We start from the raw sequence: 19,368 nt of genomic DNA, 5'->3' as shown, positions 1-19,368 counted from the left end.
ATTTAACATTGTTGTAAAGGACAATAATATTTTGCATTGGTTTGAGAGTATTTCCATAACAACAACGAGCCCATAACAAATTGGGTTATCAGACCTGCAAATAAGTATACGGCGGCTCAGGTATCATATTATGGCCCCATTCCAGAAGAAGAAATCAAAGCTTTATGCGAAGTACAGAGGGATAGAGGAAATAGCAAGGTTTTGTAATGATGAAGTACCCATTGGCCCAGAGACAACCGACGTTTCCGCGCCTAAAGAAGATGGATTCTACCCATGACCCAAATAAGTAACAAAAATATTATAAATTTAAACAAAGAAAAGAATATATATATATATAATATATATATATATATATATATATATATATATATATATATACAAACACACACACACACACGCACGCACACACACACACACACACACACACACACATAAGTACATTCCGATTATTCTGTCGAGAAGATCGTTTCGATAGTTTTCCATCTCTTCTGTTGACAATTCAATAAGTCCGTAGTGCACCTGAAGTGATGGAAAACCATCGAAACGATTGTCTCGACAGAATAATGTGAGTGTTCTTATTTATTTTATATGCTCTAATCAATGTTATCGAGCACCCTCTTACCTACTGCCCACTAACACACACACACACACACACACCCATATATATATATATATATATATATATATTATAATATCCTATATATATATATATATATATATATATATATATATATATATATATATATATATATATATAGGAAACAATATTTAAAAGACGAAAGAAAGAACGGGATACTAAGATTATACGATGATGACTAATGGATAGAAAATAGATTTATTATAAGATTACGAAATAATTTCTTGACGAAATGTTGTAATGTTGACATTTCCGGGTATGCCGAGTAAAACCTGTGAGACTGTGATGAGTGCGTGTTGTTTTACTGTCCTGCCGAATGAGCTAGCGAACGACACAGACAACAAGCGGTGTCGTGATGTGAAGTGAAGTGAACAGTGAAGAGACTTTATTTACGGCTGGGCCATTTACGATTTATTACAACATTGGCGACACATTAATCTTATAGTGTGTTTATTCGTGTGTAAGGATTATACTCGTGAGTGAATGGACAGACTATTCCTCCGTTAGTTACACTACACTCTACTTCTTCTTCTCTTCTAACTCTAACTTCTACACTGTGACTGCCACTTTTGGACTATTGGACTGGATACTGGTTAGTGTTCGGAGACCGCTGTATTTGTAGTGTTTACAGCAACAATACAACGATTTCAACAATTGGTAAGCTATTTTGAGAGGACTTCCATGCCATAGTTCTGTAGCCTTTCTCGTTGTGTCGTGAACGGATTTCTCCATCTGGTTCACGATAGTGATAGGCATAGGTAAAATGAAAAAAAAAATATAGGAAAAAGTTAAGAAGTCTCACCGAAGTGAACGTTCTCCATATTCATATACGTTCTTCATAAATGAACATACCTGACTATTCGTGTGAAGCCTTGATGCAGGTCCTAGTCCTATTTAACAGCCCATATACTCATATACTACGTACTCTACGTCGGTATTAAAATGTCATGCATCACGCGAATAGTCAGGTATGTTCGTCCGGTCCGGTAAAATTATCAATTACCTAACTATCCATTATGAATGAATATCGTAGTAGAAAGAACTTGCAAAGAGAATATGAGCGTTTTTATACCCATAGAGACGTCACACATTCACAGACGGAAATAACACACAACAGTAAATGGAACTCAAAGGGACACCCAACATGAAAACAATTCACAACAACTCAACAGCCAAACAACAAACTGGAGCACATTGAAACACAACAATAAATACGTTCCCCCAGCTGCTAACAATAGTAATAGCCCTAATAATAATAATAGTAATAGGCTCCCCAAATGATAACAACCTGTTTTTACTATTACTACTGTTAACTGAATTTGTTTTTCAGTCTCTTTACTTGTGTACTAATTGTACATTGAATTGTGCTTGAGGTCGTTTTTGTCACTGTTACTACTGTGGGCCTTAATGATTCACATTGGTTTTTCGTTTTTTTTTTTGTTTTTTTTTTAAATTTAAATTTAAAAATCGGTTTTCTATTTTATTTTTAAATTTGAGCGTTATGGGTTGTCTCTTATTTTTATGTTACTCTTTGACTTTGACCTCTGAAGATTTTTCTTCCATTTGATTTTGAAAAGTTTGCAGGTCCAGATAGTCATAGGTAGGCTTCTCACTAAGTGGAAGGAATATTCTAGATTGATAGGCTTCTTACTTAATTAACTATCATGCTCGTCACATTATCCCAGATCAAAATAAATTTGTCATAAATTGACTGACCTGAAGCAGCCTGACAAAAACTTGTATGTTCTCAAAGTGAAAATTAATCTGGACTACTTGTTGTAGTACAATTACTGATGATTTCAGACTGTAAAATTCCACACTGACATCTAGTCCTAATATCATTTTATGTGGCGGTAGGCACAAACCTTCAGTATTTGTTTTGTCAAAGTCAAATTCTCATTTGATTCTTCTACTTCTACTTCACTGTAATGTGCATACTAATTGTTATTAATATTAATGGTATAAGTGTAATGATAATGTTAATCATAATAATATTAATAATAATAATAATAATAATAATAATAATAATAATAATGCATTCTATTTGTTGAGAAATCTACCATATCATACGGAAGTGCTTTAAAGGTGTGCCACGCCATTAGGAAAAGAAAAAAAAGTCTAAAGATGATTTTAAAACTTCTCTGTTGTGTATAGCGTTGTAATTATTTCGGAAGGTCCCAGAGCATTGGGATATTTCTAGGAAAAAAGCATCCTGCACTGCACAATGAGGGGTAAGGGCTCTTTACGGAAGTTGCAAGTAGTTTTCCATCAGATGAAGAGCTAGGGGATTAAATCTCTGTAAAGGGCCCCCTGACCAACAGCAATCCGTAACATATATAGAATTAGACATGATGCCTGTTAGTGATAGTACAATTTCTTTCCAACATAGATTATGCTCTGTTAATGGCCATGTAGTCATTTTGCGCCTGAGTACAGTGAGAGAATGCGAGTAAACAGCCTTTTCCAAGGACTTTGACAACTTTGTGCAGAGCATGGCTCGAACTCAGGACCTTCCAATCTGAAAACGAGTGTCATGCCACTAGACCACATAGTCACATTATTTAAATGTCTCTGTCTAATTGCATTTTAAGTATTTTAAAGGCTCTTGTGCACAAACCCTTGAACTCATTGAACCTCTCGACATCTTCAACGGCTTTTCTAGTACTAGTACTTGTAATTAATCATCTTGACATCTGCTCATCAGTCTACCCTCACAGTCTCCAATTTCTCTCATACAACACAACGTCTCATAATGTTTCTCTGGTGACAGTTTTATACTTCAACAAATGGTTTTCACTAAGAGAGCATTAACAGTAATGCACACTTTTGGCCTACTTGGGATTGTCATCGCGTTAAAACACTCTTACTGTCCACTTTATGAGAGTGCTAAAGATATAATTAGGCTAACCGATTACATTAAAATTGAATACTCGTCTAATCAACCCCATAAAACATCTCAAAAGACAAGAACAAGTTGCCATTTTCAGAGTTCGTTGCGGACATAACCGTCTTCGACACCACCTGTTCAAAGCATTTAAAATTGGAGGAACAGACTTTTTTGGTGAATGTGAAGAGGGGAAGCAGGATGCTACACATGTTTTGCAGGACTGTACAAAGTACCATGAACAAAGAGCGACCAGTTGGTCTGAGAGGACTACACTGAAGTCAAAGCTCTATGGATCTCAGCACGAGCTGGGGATGACCATAGCGTTCCTGCATCTTGTTGACCTTTAGCCATAAAGACAGCATGAGGGGGAAAGAAGAATGCTTGTCTATAATGGATTAATTCTCTTATGTATGTGAGAAGAGTATGAAGTGAGATGGCTGAGTGGACAAGGCATTGTATTTCCACAAAGGGGAACCAAAAATTCAAGCCCTTATTTTGGTTAATAGAAATATAATAAAATAAAATTCTCTTTATTCATCCCCACGGGGAAATTTGTCTTTAGGGTCTATTCCAAAGGAAGACTGGAATAATCCAGGTGCCAGCTGTAAAGTGAAATTGAGTGATGTGACTTGCTCAAGACACAGCACAGCAGGTGATCAAACTCAGCACCTTTTGGGTATGAAGCAAAGAGCGTACTGCTGAGCCAAGCTGTCCCAGTTGTTTGCTTCTCATTAAAAAAAAATAATCCTGTTAGAAAGATACTTAGTCCCTCTATTTCTATCTCTTGCCTCTATTTCTATCTCTTGTTACCTCTGCTGAAAGAGGTTTTTATTGGCTTCCAGTTAGGGAGCGAATATTATACAAAGTTCTGGTATCATGCTTAACACGTACCAACTTTATGACAAACTGAAGTTCTAGACACCAACTCAATCTCTTCGCTCGTTATCCAATGGAAAATTGTTGACTACTCCAGGAAAGAGCTTTTACGTGCCATGTGGAGGATGCTCTTTTTCTAGAAACTTCCCAATCCCCTTGAAGCAAACTTCCAAAAGATTTATGGCATTGATCAATGGTAGAAATGCTTTTAAAAAAGAAGGTTAGGGATGAATAAAGGGAATTTCTTTATTATTTTAAGACCTTGTTCTTTTCCAACTTTAGGTGTTGATGGACCTGCAAATCACTTTTAGCACTTCCTCATGATATTGTAGAGCGTTTACAATGAATTATTATTATTAATTATTATTATTATTATTATTATTATTATTATTATTATTATTATTATTATTATTATTATTATTATTATTATTATTATTATTATTATTATTATTATTATTATTATTATTGCTCACTTTGCAGCAATGCACAGCGGCTGATGTCTGGGTTATCTGTTATCTCAGTTGTTGTTTTTTTCTTGACATGTACATTAAAGAAAAGAAAGAAATTCACGTGAGGATGAACAAAGGGAATTTTTACATTTTTCATCTTAAATTTAGATTTTGTGACATTTTAAGGGGATATCATATCAAAGTAAACATCATCGCTTGTTCACGTTATAAAATAGAATATGTTTGGATGAACGGTGCTTATCAGAGGAAAGCACAAACACTAATCTGTGGAAGGAACTGCACAGGGAAGATTTCATTCCTTATTTATTTTAAATATTTTTTTTCTGGCCAGGAGATGATAAATATCTTGGTCATGGTATTGAATAGCCATTTTCCGCCAAATATATAACAATGTGAAGTTGAATGTAAGATTCAATTTAATATACAAAAACAGATAAAATGGACGTTTGAGGTTTCCCCTTTATCAACAAAACATAATGAATGAAACACTACAGACAAATGAGATGATGTGGTAGTGGCGTTGTTAAAATGAATAAACAAAAACATTGATCGGCAGGAAACGCCACTTCCACTATATCTCATTCGTCTGTAGTGTTTCATTCATCCTGTTTTGTTGATAAAGGGGAAACTCGAAAACGTCAAATTTTTCTGTTTTCGTATATTAAATTGAAGCTTCCCAGCTGCAACATTTACATTTTCCATCAAGAAGAATTTCTCTGTCGATGAATAGGTTTTGTGTGGCCAAGTGCTACAGTACGGCCATAACTGTTTCAAAAAGCTCCTTGCAGTGAATTTATCCCAATGTTGAGTCTCCTCGGCTTTTAATTACATCTATCAAGTTGTTCTCTCTCTCTCTCTCTCTCTCTCTCTCTCTCTCTCTCTCTCTCTCTCTCTCTCTCTCTCTCTCTCTCTCTCTCTCTCTCTCTTTCTATCTCTCTCCCCAAAAGCAAAGTTTACCTCGTTATTATCAGCTGTTTAACTTTAGATATTTTGATGTGTTATTCACGGGAAATTAGTGTTTTGTGTAGCTACTGCTGCTGAAAGAGAGCGTAACTTAACGCAAATTATAATAAGGACTAAAATAATTTACTCTAAATAACTTATTTAAAATACCTATTTATTGTTTTCATGATATTATATCCCTTAAGTTAACACATTAAATATGACATAATATCCGTGCCTTACTTATAAAATTAAAAAGGTAAAGAATTTTTTTTTTAGTGTTATGACGGGTTAAAAAAATAAAGTTTTGTCATATTTCAAGAGGTTTTTTTTTTTTAGGAATCTTTTATCGAGATTGTCGATTGGATTGTCAGTACATTTACAGGATTCAATATTAAAGAAAAAACAATGTTCAGTGTTCAGATAGGGGTCGGCAAATGTGTTTGCGTAAAAGTTCAGTGTAAATCTCTTCCCTCTTGAATCGGTAACCCTGATTTATTTCCTTGCATTTGGTAATTTTTAGTGTGTATGTCTTTGTGGGTATGTGTGGGAGAGAGGGAGAAGGAGGGGGGGGGGGGGGGGGGGGGGGGGGCGGTTGGTCCCTAATCCAATTCTATCCCGCCCATCTTAAGTAGTTGTGTCATCTCCTGTCTACTCTTTAGTCTAACCCTTCACTTCCCTCACTCAAATTGCTTGATCTCTTGGCCGATATATATATATATATATATATATATATATATATGGAAACACATAATATATATATATATATATATATATATATATATATATATATATATATATATATATATATATATATATATATATATATATATTATGTGTTTGTGTGTGTCATACAATCGCAGCATAATTCTTTCTCTCTCTCTCTCTCTCTCTCTCTCTCTCTCTCTCTCTCTCTCTCTATCCCACACACACACAATTTCGCCATTTTCCCGAAAGTCTAGTTGACTTAACAGCTTCCCTAAAGTCACAAAACTTGCTCCTCCCACCTTAAGCCATCTATCTCCTTTAAATCCCCAACCCCATCTCCCGTTGCCATCTCTCTCTCTCTCTCTCTCTCTCTCTCTCTCTCTCTCTCTCTCTCTCTCTGTCTCTCTCTCTCTCTCTCTCTCTCTCTCTCTCTCTCTCTATATATATATATTATATATATATATATATATTATATTTCTATGTATGTATGTATCTATCTATCTATCTATCTATCTATCTATCTATCTATCTATCTATCTATCTATCTATCTATCTATCTATCTATCTATCTATCCACCACATCATCACTACTACTACAACCGCCACACCCACATTAAATAAGTGTCAACACTATTTAGTCCTTTAACTTTATTATGATCAGTCAAACATGACAAAGACTACATACGATGTCAATGGGATGTGAAACGATTAAGATGAATTATTTATGATAATTCACTCTTGTGTAACTACACATATTTTAAATACATTATGGATAATCATCTACACGTCACCAAACTCTTTCACCTCACCAGCTATGCCCCTTACTATTTAAATAGTTAAAAAATTGAAAGCCTTTCCTCCTTCCGTGGATTTTATTGGTCATGACGTGGGTCTGGATTTTGAAAAAGTTGTTGGAACCCTGATCTATCTATCTATACGTTTATATATGTATCTACCTACCTACCTACCTACCTACCTACCTACCTACCTACCTACCTACCCACATATCTATCTACCTTTCTATTATCTACCGATCCCATCTTTGTGAATCTTCATCAATTTCGTTCCATGCCATCACCTCCGTCTTGCCCGAGGGAACATACAACGAGCACGATTGGTTTTCTTGCAAACGGGAATTCGATTGTTTGTTGTAGACAATAGCGTTCCCCATTGAATGTGACTACATTACCAAAGGCAGTGCCTCGTGTTACCTTATCTCTTGGGTCCTTGTTTACAATTTAACACTCCCTTCCCAGCACCCCTTCCCCTCTTTCTCTGTCTTTTTACTCTCTCTCTCTCTCTCTTTCTCTCTCTCTCTCTCTCTCTCTCTCTCTCTCTCTCTCTTTCTTTCTTCTCCCTTTCTCTCTCTTCCCCCCCCCCCCATATCTCACTGTGTGTGTGTGTGTGTGTGTGTGTGTGTGTGTGTGTGTGTGTGTAAAGAATGTTTGTGCGTTTCCCCCTCCCCTTTCTCCCTTTATCTATGTCAATGCATCTACCTTTCTCTGTTACAGCCTCTCTCTCTCTCTTTCTCTCTCTCTCTTTCTCTCTCTCTCTCTCTCTCTTTGTATATATAAAAAACAAAAACCATGAAATAATAGTGCTCAACCTTTTGGTAAAAGGAGCTATGTATATACAATATTTCAAGTACAATTAATGATCAACTTCTACAATATTGTTTCGAGCTTTCGCTCTCATCAGGAAGTGAAAGTTATTATTTATTATTATTTTTGTGTGTGTAGAGCCCAAGTTTCCCCTTTCCTTACTCACCTGAAGCGTTGCAGTTTGACAGCTTGCACTCTGTAGGTCTCTGTAGGTAATCAGAGATAGGTGTAGATATCTTCAATGGCTTTTCATGTCGACAACTTGGCATCCTCATCTCATCAGCCTACACATGACATAACAAAAAAATTTGCCAGAAAACTTGTCCTTCAAATATCGATCGATGACCTTCGCCTTGGCAAACATTCTCAAACCCCGGGGGTGGGGGGGGGGGGGGGGGGGGGGCTTTAATGATGACCTCGCGAGGGTCCGGGTTTGAGAGTTTATGCTAAGATGGGGGTTATTTAAATAAATCGATCGATTTTTGGTCACGTTTTCTGGCCAAATTTTTAAATTCGCATCTTTCCAGAGTTCGACAGGTGACTGGTTAAGATTCCCCTTTTTCATCTAGTGATTGTAATGCTTTTGAATTGAAATGGGAAGCAGTAGTCGTGACGTCACGCCTATCTCACCTCCGGCTCAAAAACTATTTGGAAGTGTGTAACCAGTCCTCCGGACAATGAATAAGCAACGAATAGGTTACATATTGAATCAGGAGGTGGCATAACAATTTTAGTAGATGTAGAAAGATTCTGTGCGCTTAGCTAAGAAACTCACAACATTGCCATCTGTAAGTATAACGGACCAACACACAAAACCATGTGTAACCTTGAATGTTTATAGTCTGGTAAATAAAGTTTAGTAAGAATTACTCATAAACATGGACGGAAAAAAACAAAACAATAATAACAGGGACCCCAGTGACGTCAACTTCGTTCTATCTTTACACATATTATTAGGATTCGGATTATAGGGCATAAAAGAGCGAGAGTGTATGTTCTTTGTTGACAGCCAACATTTTATTAGGCTAGAAAATAAGATACCATCACTCCGAAACGAGAAGATCACTTGCACAATGTTAATGTATGCATCCAGTCCTCCGGAGGAGTGGTATCACACACTATTGTCCCCCATTCTTGCTACATCGCTGTTTCCTTTCTTATCACCCAGTATCATCTATTGATGAAGTTGATCAGGTTATTACCCCATGTCACCCTCAATGCTCAACGATGTTTGCATCTCATCTCAATAAACTCTGTTGGATACAGCTGACTGAGCGCATTCATACGTAAATGTGTGTGTGTGTGTGTGTGTGTGTGTGTGTGTGTATGTGCGCGCGCGCGTTTGTGTGTATATGTGTGGTGACATAGGTAGATAACTGTCGGAGGGCATTCCCCTGTCCCCTTTAACAATAATCTCATTGCGTGTTAAGTCGTATGTCACTTCGGTTCGTCTGAAGGTTTTGACTGGCGTGTCCTCATAAGATCTTTCCGTTTGTCAATATAACACACCCACCCACACACAGGTACACATAATATTATTAGGGTCACAGACTAAGAACCATATTCATATTATACGGTGTCTCCGGTATATAATGGTTGTATACCACACTGCACATAATATTGTAAACAAGGACACGCCGATGAACACAGAAATAATGAATTAAATAAAAAATATTTGTAAAGAATGTATGCTTTGCCTTTAGCTAAAATATTCATAACATCCGCCAGCTGGTTGTAACGTAACAAAACACAATTCAAATGTAAGTGTAACCTTGAAACAGTTTGATTGATAGAAATAATGATAGATGATAATTAACATGGTTGTCTGGTTACGTCAGCTATCAATTTCGGTGACTAAAAGAAAGAAATTGGACTGGCAGGATTAATGTTAATCTCAGATAACTTTTGCGTCTACAGTCAGGGTATTTATTTTGTTAGGGTTGGAATTCCCCAGATTCTCTGGCATATCTGATAACTAACCAAGAGGGCCGCTCAACTTTACCTAGACGCATAGCATCAATACCCTCAAAGCCATGAAAGAAAATCGTCATTCTTTATTTGCTTTTTACTACGATACAGTGCCCAAGTCTTTTTTAGCCTTTAATCAAGCTAGCATCGATTTTTCTCCCCATGTAGCTGAGGAATAGGGCAGAGGAGTGACGTCACATCTGTCTCTTTTCCGGTCCAAAACTCTTTGGAATCGTGTAACCAGTCCTCCTGACATTGTAAAATCAATGGATGGGTTACATATTCAAGCATAAGGTCGCGGGATTTTAATAATTTTAATTCTAGTAGCAGTATGTAGATATAGGCAGAATCTTATGATTTGCGAGGCGTAAAATAAAGAGAATGGATGATCTCAATTTACGACCAGCCTGCCTTTATTAGAATAGAAACTAAGACGCCATCACTCTGCACTGAAACCAAAAGATCGGTTACACAATGTATGGATCTAGCCATCCGGAAGACTAGTTTCACAATTCCAGTCAGTTTGGAACCATTAATTTGACACTACACCTTTGTTCCCTGTTCCAACTAGGGCATCTTTTATTCGCATAGAAGTAGAAGGAATATCAACGTATTCATCAATTTGATTTTCTATAACATTATCTATCCTTAGTCTATGTGGCCGAGTGGTGCACTTTGATCCGCAAGTTCCCGGGTTCGAGGCCCGCTTCTGGCACTTTCGTTTTTTCATTGGGCAAGATTATTAACCCCCCAATTTGCTCACTTGGACAACATGGGTGATTCTTGTTGACATCAGACATTCTGTTTGATGGAACGTCTAGGCGACGGGTCTGATATGGTGCGGTTGACAAAGGGCGTAATATTTAAAAATTTATCCTTAATCGCCTTTAAAAAAAAAGGGACGCCCAAATACTCGATGGTGGAATAAGGTAAATGATGATATGAAAGAACTGGGCCTGGAACAAGATGATGCGCGGAACCGAGATGCATGGAGATGTGGCATTCATTGTGGCAACCCTGCAAACTGCGGGATAAACTGAAAGAAGAAGAAGTCGCCTTTAAATTATGTGACCAAACTGGAGTTGGGAACATTATAGCTAGTATGCGCTTAGCTAAGCAGTTCACAACATTGCCATCCGGAAGTATACCGGACCAACACACAAAGCTCTGTGTAACCATTAACTTTTATAGTTCCGATTAATACCGTTTAGTGAGAATTACTCATAAACGTGGATGGCAATAAAAAAATAACAAAGACCTGAGTGACGTCATCTTCGTTCTATCTGTAGAACTATCAACCCCTTCTATAGATAGAATGCGCTTGGCCAAGGAGTTCACAACATTGCCATCCGGAAGTATAACGGACCAACACACAAACTCTGTGTAACCATGAACTTTTATAGTCTGGTTAATACAGTTTAGTGAGAACAACTCACAAACGCAGATGGCAAAAACAATAACAAAGACCTGAGTGACGTCATCTTCGTTCTATCTGTGGAACTAACAACCCCTTCTATTGACAAAAATAAACAATGGCCATGATCTATATTACCTTTCCATGTGCTCGAGGTCATTGGTCACATTGCAAAATGTGTTCAAAATGACCCACATAGGGAAAAGTGTTCACAGCTTTTGAAATATCTAATACCACGTTTGGTTGTTTTGTTCAGCTTGACACATGAGTATGTTTACAATTTTCATAAGCAATGCAAAGTGTTTACATTTGTTAAGAATTATCCAATCGTTGTACAGCAACAAAGCATGTGATTGATGACTGAGTTGGACGAAAACCCGAATACCGATCGCTCCCATTGGATAACAAACCGTCATGGAATAAGGTCCCTGTCCTTTTCGATGTGGTTATTTTACGTGGTCCTCCCTCCTCGGGCGACTCAAGAAATGAACTGATTGGAGCCTTGTGTGGAATCTACACACCCTATATGTGTGTGTGTGTGTGTGTGTGTGTGTGAGAGAGAGAGAGAGAGAGAGAGATGTTATATAATGTGCCAACACACAAAACTATGTGTGTCGCATTGGGCGTTTATAGTCTGATAAATACAATTTAGTGATAACTACTCATAAAAATAAATGGCTGATAAAAAATATTTATAAAGAGCTGAGCTTTGTTACTGTTTTGAGACATTCATTTTGGTGATTACTTCTCATTAAATTATATCAATTTAGACACAGCTTTGTGTGTTGATATTGTATTGACGTATTATGTAACCCCCCCCCCTTCCCCCAATATCAAAAGAGATTAAATAACTTTTTTAAAGAGCAATAAAGAATAAAAATATAAGTAAATAAAAAGCAACTCATAACATTGCCAGTCGGATATGACATAACAACACACAAAACTATGTGTAATATTCACTGTGGATAGGTCTCTTCTTCTTCTTCTTCTTCTTCTTCTTCTTCTTCTTCTTCTTCTTCTTCTTCTTCTTCTTCTTCTTCTTCTTCTTCTTCTTCTTCTTCTTCTTCTTCTTCTTCTTCTTCTTCTTCTTCTTCTTCTTCTTCTTCTTCTTCTTCTTCTTCTTCTCCTTCTCCTTCTTCTTCTTCTTCTTCTTCTTCTTCTTCTTCTTCTTCTTCTTCTTCTTCTTCTTCTTCTTCTTCTTCTTCTTCTTCTTCTTCTTCTTCTTCTCCTCCTCCTCCTCCTCCTCCTCCTCCTCCTCCTCCTCCTCCTCCTTCACCACCACCACGACCACATCCACCTTACTCTTTTTTTTTCTTTCACCCCAGGATAATCTCATCATCTCCCTGATCTAAAACCATTCAAGGGGCAGTTTTTTCTCTCTCTTTTTTATAGCATTGGATGTTTTATTTTTAGTCCCGCGTATCGTCTTCATCCGACCTCCTCAAGACCGTGATTTATGGCTAAAATGTAATAGGGGTCTGACGTGCAGACAAATGGCCTTAAAATGAATAAACATAAAAAATAAACATATAAATGAATACGTGAATGAATGAATAAATAAATAAATAGATAAATATAGTATAAAAATAAATAAACAAATGAATAAATAGATACATAAATAAATGAATAGATAAATGAATTAAAAAAAAGATAAATAGATGACTATACAAATGAATAGATAAAAACATATATAGATGACTCTAATATACAAGAGAAGATGAATAAATACATACATACACACACACACACACACATATATATATATATATATATATATATGACTATATGAATGAATAGATAAATAAATACATATATAGATGACTTTATAAAAGAATAGATTAGATAAATACATATATATATGACTATTTTCATGAATATATGACAACAAAAATTCATAAATCAATGAATGAAACACGTTTTCTTACCCAAATTTTTATACGTGCTTTTACAGAGTACGAGAGAAGAGCTTCGAGATTATGTCACCTGCCTGGTTTATGACCACGCCCAACATCTTATGAAGACTGGTTTGGTTACTAGACGAACGTCTACTACTGAACCTCGAAAAAAAAAAAAAAAAAAAAAAGAGGTCTTCTATGTGGTATCATGTTGATTTATTAATGCTATGCGTTTAACTCACTCAACCCTAACACCGACTATATCCGAAGCCTACCCAGGTTACTGTTACCCCATGCCTGTTTATTACATTTTTTCTGAGACAAATTATAGGCGTAGTATCGCAAAGCTAATGTTCTTAATTTTTTACATGTTAATGTTCGTTAAATAAAACTATCTATGCACCGGCTCATTTTTAATACATTTTTTTCCTCCAATTTTGAAAAGTAGCAAAAATTTCTAGGGTTGAGCGAGTTAGCATACAACATCCCCCGGCAAGAATTACAATTAAACATAAACATACCAACACACAAAACTGTGTGTAACCTTTAACTTTTACGGTCTGGTTGTTATAGATGGTATGCGCTTGGTTACAGAAGCTCACAACATTTCTATCCGAAAGTATAACGGACCAACACACAAAACTATGTGTAACCTTAAACGTTTATAGTCTGGTTAATACAGTTTAGTGAGAATTACTCATAATCATAGATAGCAAAAATCAATAACAAAGACCTGAGTGACGCCAACTTCGTTCTATCTATAATTTATTGAAAACTGATCACTAACAGGCTGTCTAAAATAATACCAAAGAGTTGAATGAAGTCAACTTCGTTCCTTCTATTGAGGATTACGGTCCTTTTCCTATTCCTATAGATAGTATGCGCTTGTTTAAGAAGCTCACAACATTGCCGTCCGGAAGTAGAACGGACTAAGACACAAAACTCTGCTTATCCATGAACTTTTATAGTCTGGTGAATACAGTTAAGTGAGAATTACTCATAAACGTGGGTGTCAAAAAACAATAACAAAGACCTGAGTGACGTCTACTTCGTTCTATCTATAATTTATTGAAAACTGATCACAAACAGGCTGTCTGAAAATAATACCAAAGAGCTGAATGACGTCCTTCTATTGAGGATGAGTGATGATGATGATGCTTGTGCTGTGTGTGACGATAGTTAATTAATTGATAATCACGTCTAAGAGGGAAGGTTTCACGTCCCCACATTAGAATAGGAAATACGTCAACATCACACTAATCCCTATCGGATTCAGATTCGTCCGTTATTTACGGAACGATGGACGCTTTGTGATCTCTTCATCTCAAATCTCTCCGCGTTTATTACTGTCCAATGTAACCATGGCAACGACGTAACTAATTTAATGCGTCGTCCGAGATTAAAATTCATTCAGCACGCACAGGTTCGCATTGCATACACGCTCCATAAGAATTGTGTTATAGATAGAACGAAATCGGATTCAACAGTCGTGACGTCACTTCCCTCGTAATGACGCATAGTGACTTAGTAACTGGTCCTAAATTATCGGAACAATGGTGGACGCCCTAATGAAATACTTCTCCGACGAGAATAAAAGTGTATCTCGTGGAGAAAAACATAAATCTGATCATGTTTTGACTTTTTTACATTCTGATCACATGACATGTGAAAATGTTCTAGCCAGCATGAAGAATAAAAAGTACCGATTTTCTTCGTTTAGAACCGAGCTACTCGTTGCTGGGCGGACGTGACATCAGACTATTGAATCCTATTGACGCCATTCAGCTCTTTGTTATTTTTGTTATTGTTTTTAGCCAGCCATTTTTATGAGTCCCCCCACCCCCCTCCCCTTTCCACACATTTCTTTCCCAGTCTGCCGCCTTATTTTCTCCACTTCCCGTCTCGTCGAGTCTCATAATAGTCTGTATTTCATGACAGTGCCCGGTCTATTACGGTCTCAAAACTATGACAGGATGTGCTGCCATTAACTCTCTCATTACCGAAAATTTTCAGGATTTTTCCAAAATGTCATAGCTATTCAACAAAATATAATTTCTTTTCACTTTGACTCAGAAACAAATGGAACGAACATACCATACATGATTCTGTGCAGAAAAACAAGCTTTACAAAACAGCATTATGTTCTAATAACTATAACAACGATTTTTCTCTATATTCTGTGATTTACAAAACAAATCTGAAAAAGAAAGATGTTCATTAAATCGTAAGGAATGTGACGTTTTTCCTGTAGTTGGTGAGGAGAAAAACAAGCTTTACAAAACAGCATTATGTTCTAATAACTACATATAATAAAGATTTTTCTCCAAATTTTGTGATTTACAAAACAATTCTGAAAAAGAAAATGTTCATTAAATCGTAACGAATGTGACAATTTTCCTGTAGTTGGTGAGGAGAGGGTTAACTCCAAAGGGTCATCTGGAGTGAAGATGCCGTGTGGTCTAGTCGTATGACACTCTCTTTCGGATCGGGAAGTCTTTGGAAAAGACTCTTTACTCACATTCTCTCACCGTACTCGGGTGTATAATGAGTACCTCGCCGTTGTCGGAAAAAAGTAATATTGCCTAAAAGGCGTCATATTATTATCTCGTTCTTGTTGCTGTTAGTCAGGGACCCTTTGTAAAGCGCTTTGAGCAGGTTTAGTGGATATTGCGCTATATAGATAGTATGCGTTTGGCTAAGAAGCTCACAACATTGCCATCCGAAAGTATAACGAACCAACACACAAAACTATATGTACCCTTGAACGTTTATAGTCTGGTTAATACAGTTTAGTGCCAATTACTCATAAACGCGGATGGCAAAAAACAAAGACCTGAGTGACGTCAACTTCGATCTATCTATAGAAGCTCAATTTTTTTTAAAAATCTCTATTTCGGTCATCGTTAGACACGTGTGAAAAAGTTCTAGCCAGCACGAAGATTAAAAAGTAACAATTTTCTTTGTTTAGAACCAACCTGATCGTTGCTGGGCGGACGTGACATCAAACTATTGAATCGAATTGGTATTTCCTCTTGCTTGTTTGGCATTTCTTTTGCTGTAAAAGTTACCTGCCTGTCTTCCGCCTGGCATCTCCAGACCTGCTAAAACTTCCACATTTTTTATGGGAAAATCCGATGATGACTCTCCTTCCTGATTTACTTACAAATTTCAGTGATTTTCCAGATTTATGTTGTACCTTTTTTTTTTCTTTTTCAGATAAATCATCATCATCATCATCATCATCATCATCATCATCATCATCATCATCATCATCATCATCATCATCATCATCATCATCATCATCATTAAGCTTCATCATTCACATTCCGGAGTTTGCCCTGCCTACTTTACTTTACTTTGTTTGGCTATGTGGTCTGTCGGACCGGAAGGCCCTGAGTTTGAGCCTCGCTTGGTGCATAATTGAGACCTTGGAAAAGGCTCTTTACTCACATTCTCTCACCGTACTCAGGTGTAAATTGAGCACCTGACCGTTAACAGCGTTGTCTCTGTCCGAAATTTTTTTTTTGTCATATCGCCTAACAGGCGCCATGTCGTCCCGTCCTACATGCTAAATGCTGCTGCTGGTCAGGGACCCCTTGTAAAGCTCTTTGAGCACGTTTGGTGGATATAATTTTATAGAGAGTATGAAGTTGACGTCACTCAGGTCTTTGTTATTGCTTTTCGCCATCCACGTTGATGAGTCATTCTCACTAAACTTTACTAACCAGACTATAAACGTTCAAGAATACACATAGTTTTTTTGTGTGTTGGTCCGTTATACTTCTGGATGGCAATGTTGTGATCTTCTTAGCCAAGCGCATGCTGTCTAGAATATAAAAAAACCCAACTAATTTTTAAAGCTTTCCTCATAGTTTCTCGTAATCTCCTTGATTTAGTTTAAAAAGCTTGGCAGGTCAGTATCCTTGCTTTACCTTCAGGGTTTGTCTGATGACATTTACAAAGTAAGTCAGAGTTTGGTTTGTAGACCATGGAATTTTTGGGGTGGCGATGGTCTATGTAGCCTTGTGTGTATGTACATATTACGTATTTTTATAATGAGTAATTTTATTCGAAACTAACCAGTAGACTTCTAGTATAAGGATTTATAACTTGCATTCTCATTTAACAGCAATGTGATATTTGGACTAGTTTCGTTCTCGATCTGTTTTGCTTTGGGATAGTGGTATAATATTTAAGTGCGTTTCTATTAGTTATCCAACACTGGTGATGGTTGGCAGTGATGATTTATTTTGGGAGATCACTTTTCTTTTTACTGTTTCCTATTATATTAAACTAGCGATTAATTAAAGGCAGAAAAAAGGTTGTTAGTTAATTGATTGATTTTTATCAATTTCTTATTCATAAAATTTGGAATACCATTCTTGTGATCTACCTAATATCTCTTGTCAAAACCGAAAGAAAAAAAGAAGTGTGATTTTTTGGGTTAGTAATTTCTTATGTTTTTTTACATATTTATTTATTTATTTATTTATTTATTTTGTAATTGCAACATTTAGAAAGGACGATTTTATTATTTTTGTTTTTAGCCTTTTCAATTGTTACTTTTTACTTGTTATTCACCCTTGAAATAGTTCAGTCTATAATATTTTGTTTATTTGTTCTACGTTCTTGCACAAGACCGAAGGGCTAGAGCTCAGGTGGTCGCTGGTTCGGATAAGTAATTAAGTTTATTTGTTCATTTTGTTGGTCGTGTGGAATGACACTCACCTTTGGAGCTTTTAGCCCCTAGTTCAGATCTTACTTAATATGAAGGAATGGTCTTTACTCAAATTTTCTCATTGCACTCGTGTAAAATGAGTACATGGCCGTTAACAGCGTTGTCTCTGAGAAAATAAATGAATAGATACATGAAATTGCGCTTTGCTCTACAGAAGTCATGTCTCGCCCGACATGATAAATATTGTTGGTGGCGACTTTGTGGTCTTGTCATCGGACCAGGAGGTCCCTGGTTCGCGTCCAGCTTTGCGCGACATAAAGTTGAGTTCTTGGAAAAGGCTCTTTACTAATACTCTTTCACTGTCATCACGTGTGCGGCTATGTGGCCTTGTGGTATGACACTACCTTTCGGATCGGAAAGTCCTGGGTTCGAGCCTCGCTCGGCGCGCGCCTGAGTCCTTTGAAAAAGGCTCTTTACTCTCATTAACTCACCTTCCTTAGGTGTAAAATGTGCTCCTGGCCGTTCAGCGGTTTCTCTGTCGGTAAAATAAATCGTAATATCGCCTTTATTTATCTTCTTCTATCCCCTCTCTCTTCCTTTCCCCTCTCTTACTTTCTCTCTTCTCCTCTCTCTCTCTCTCTCTCTCTCTCTCTCTCTCTCTCTCTTTTTCTCTCTCTCTCTCTTTCTTTCTCTCTCTTTCTCTCTCTCTCTCTCTCTCTCTCTCTCTCTCTTTTATTGTTTTTTTTTCTTCTCTTTCTTGTCTCTCTTTTCCCCTCTCCCCCTCTTTCCCTCATCTATCTTTCTGTCTTTTTTTTAAAAATCTCTCTCGCTCTCCCCTTCCTAACTCTGTTTCTTTCTTTCTTTCTTTCTTTCTTTCTTTCTCTCTATCTATCCTCCTCTTTCCTCTTTCCCTCCCTTCACACACACACACACACACTCTCTCTCTCTCTCTCTCTCTCTCTCTCTCTCTCTCTCTCCCCTCTCCCTCTCTCTTTCACTCTCACTCTCTTTCTCTCAAGTATTAAATAAAATTTTTAAAAATTCAATTTTTCTCGCCGGCACATTCAGCTGACTTGTAAATACGACCTTTTAACTCACTCAACCCTAACACCGACCATATCCGTAGAGTACCCGGCGTTTCTTTTACCTCATGCCTATTTATTACATTTTTTTCTGAGACAAATTATAGGCGTAGTATCAAAGCTAATGTTTTTAGTTTTTGCATATTAATGGTAGTTGAATAAATATATATGAACATGCTCATTTTTAATACATTTTTTTTCAAATTTTGA

General features: G+C 36.8%; 1 protein-coding gene across 4 annotated transcripts in view; it reads left to right on the top strand.

Annotated features, from left to right (window-relative positions):
- Window positions 1-863: 863 nt before the first annotated feature.
- LOC144958900 (oxysterol-binding protein-related protein 3-like) overlaps window positions 864-19,368 on the top strand; it is a 104,562-nt gene continuing 86,057 nt past the window's right edge. For 3 of the 4 annotated variants that reach the window (XM_078891183.1, XM_078891181.1, XM_078891185.1), the window contains exon 1: window positions 864-1,294. The gene's annotated coding sequence lies outside the window, so the exon portion shown is untranslated. The remainder of the gene's footprint in view (window positions 1,295-19,368) is intronic. The other variant, XM_078891182.1, reaches the window with a different exon arrangement.

Source organism: Berghia stephanieae, chromosome 13 (genome assembly GCF_034508935.2).
Source record: "Berghia stephanieae isolate SIO BIC M18660-M18661 chromosome 13, UCSD_Bste_1.3, whole genome shotgun sequence".
NCBI lineage: Eukaryota > Metazoa > Mollusca > Gastropoda > Nudibranchia > Aeolidiidae > Berghia > Berghia stephanieae.
This window is presented reverse-complemented; position numbering and strand designations above follow the sequence as displayed.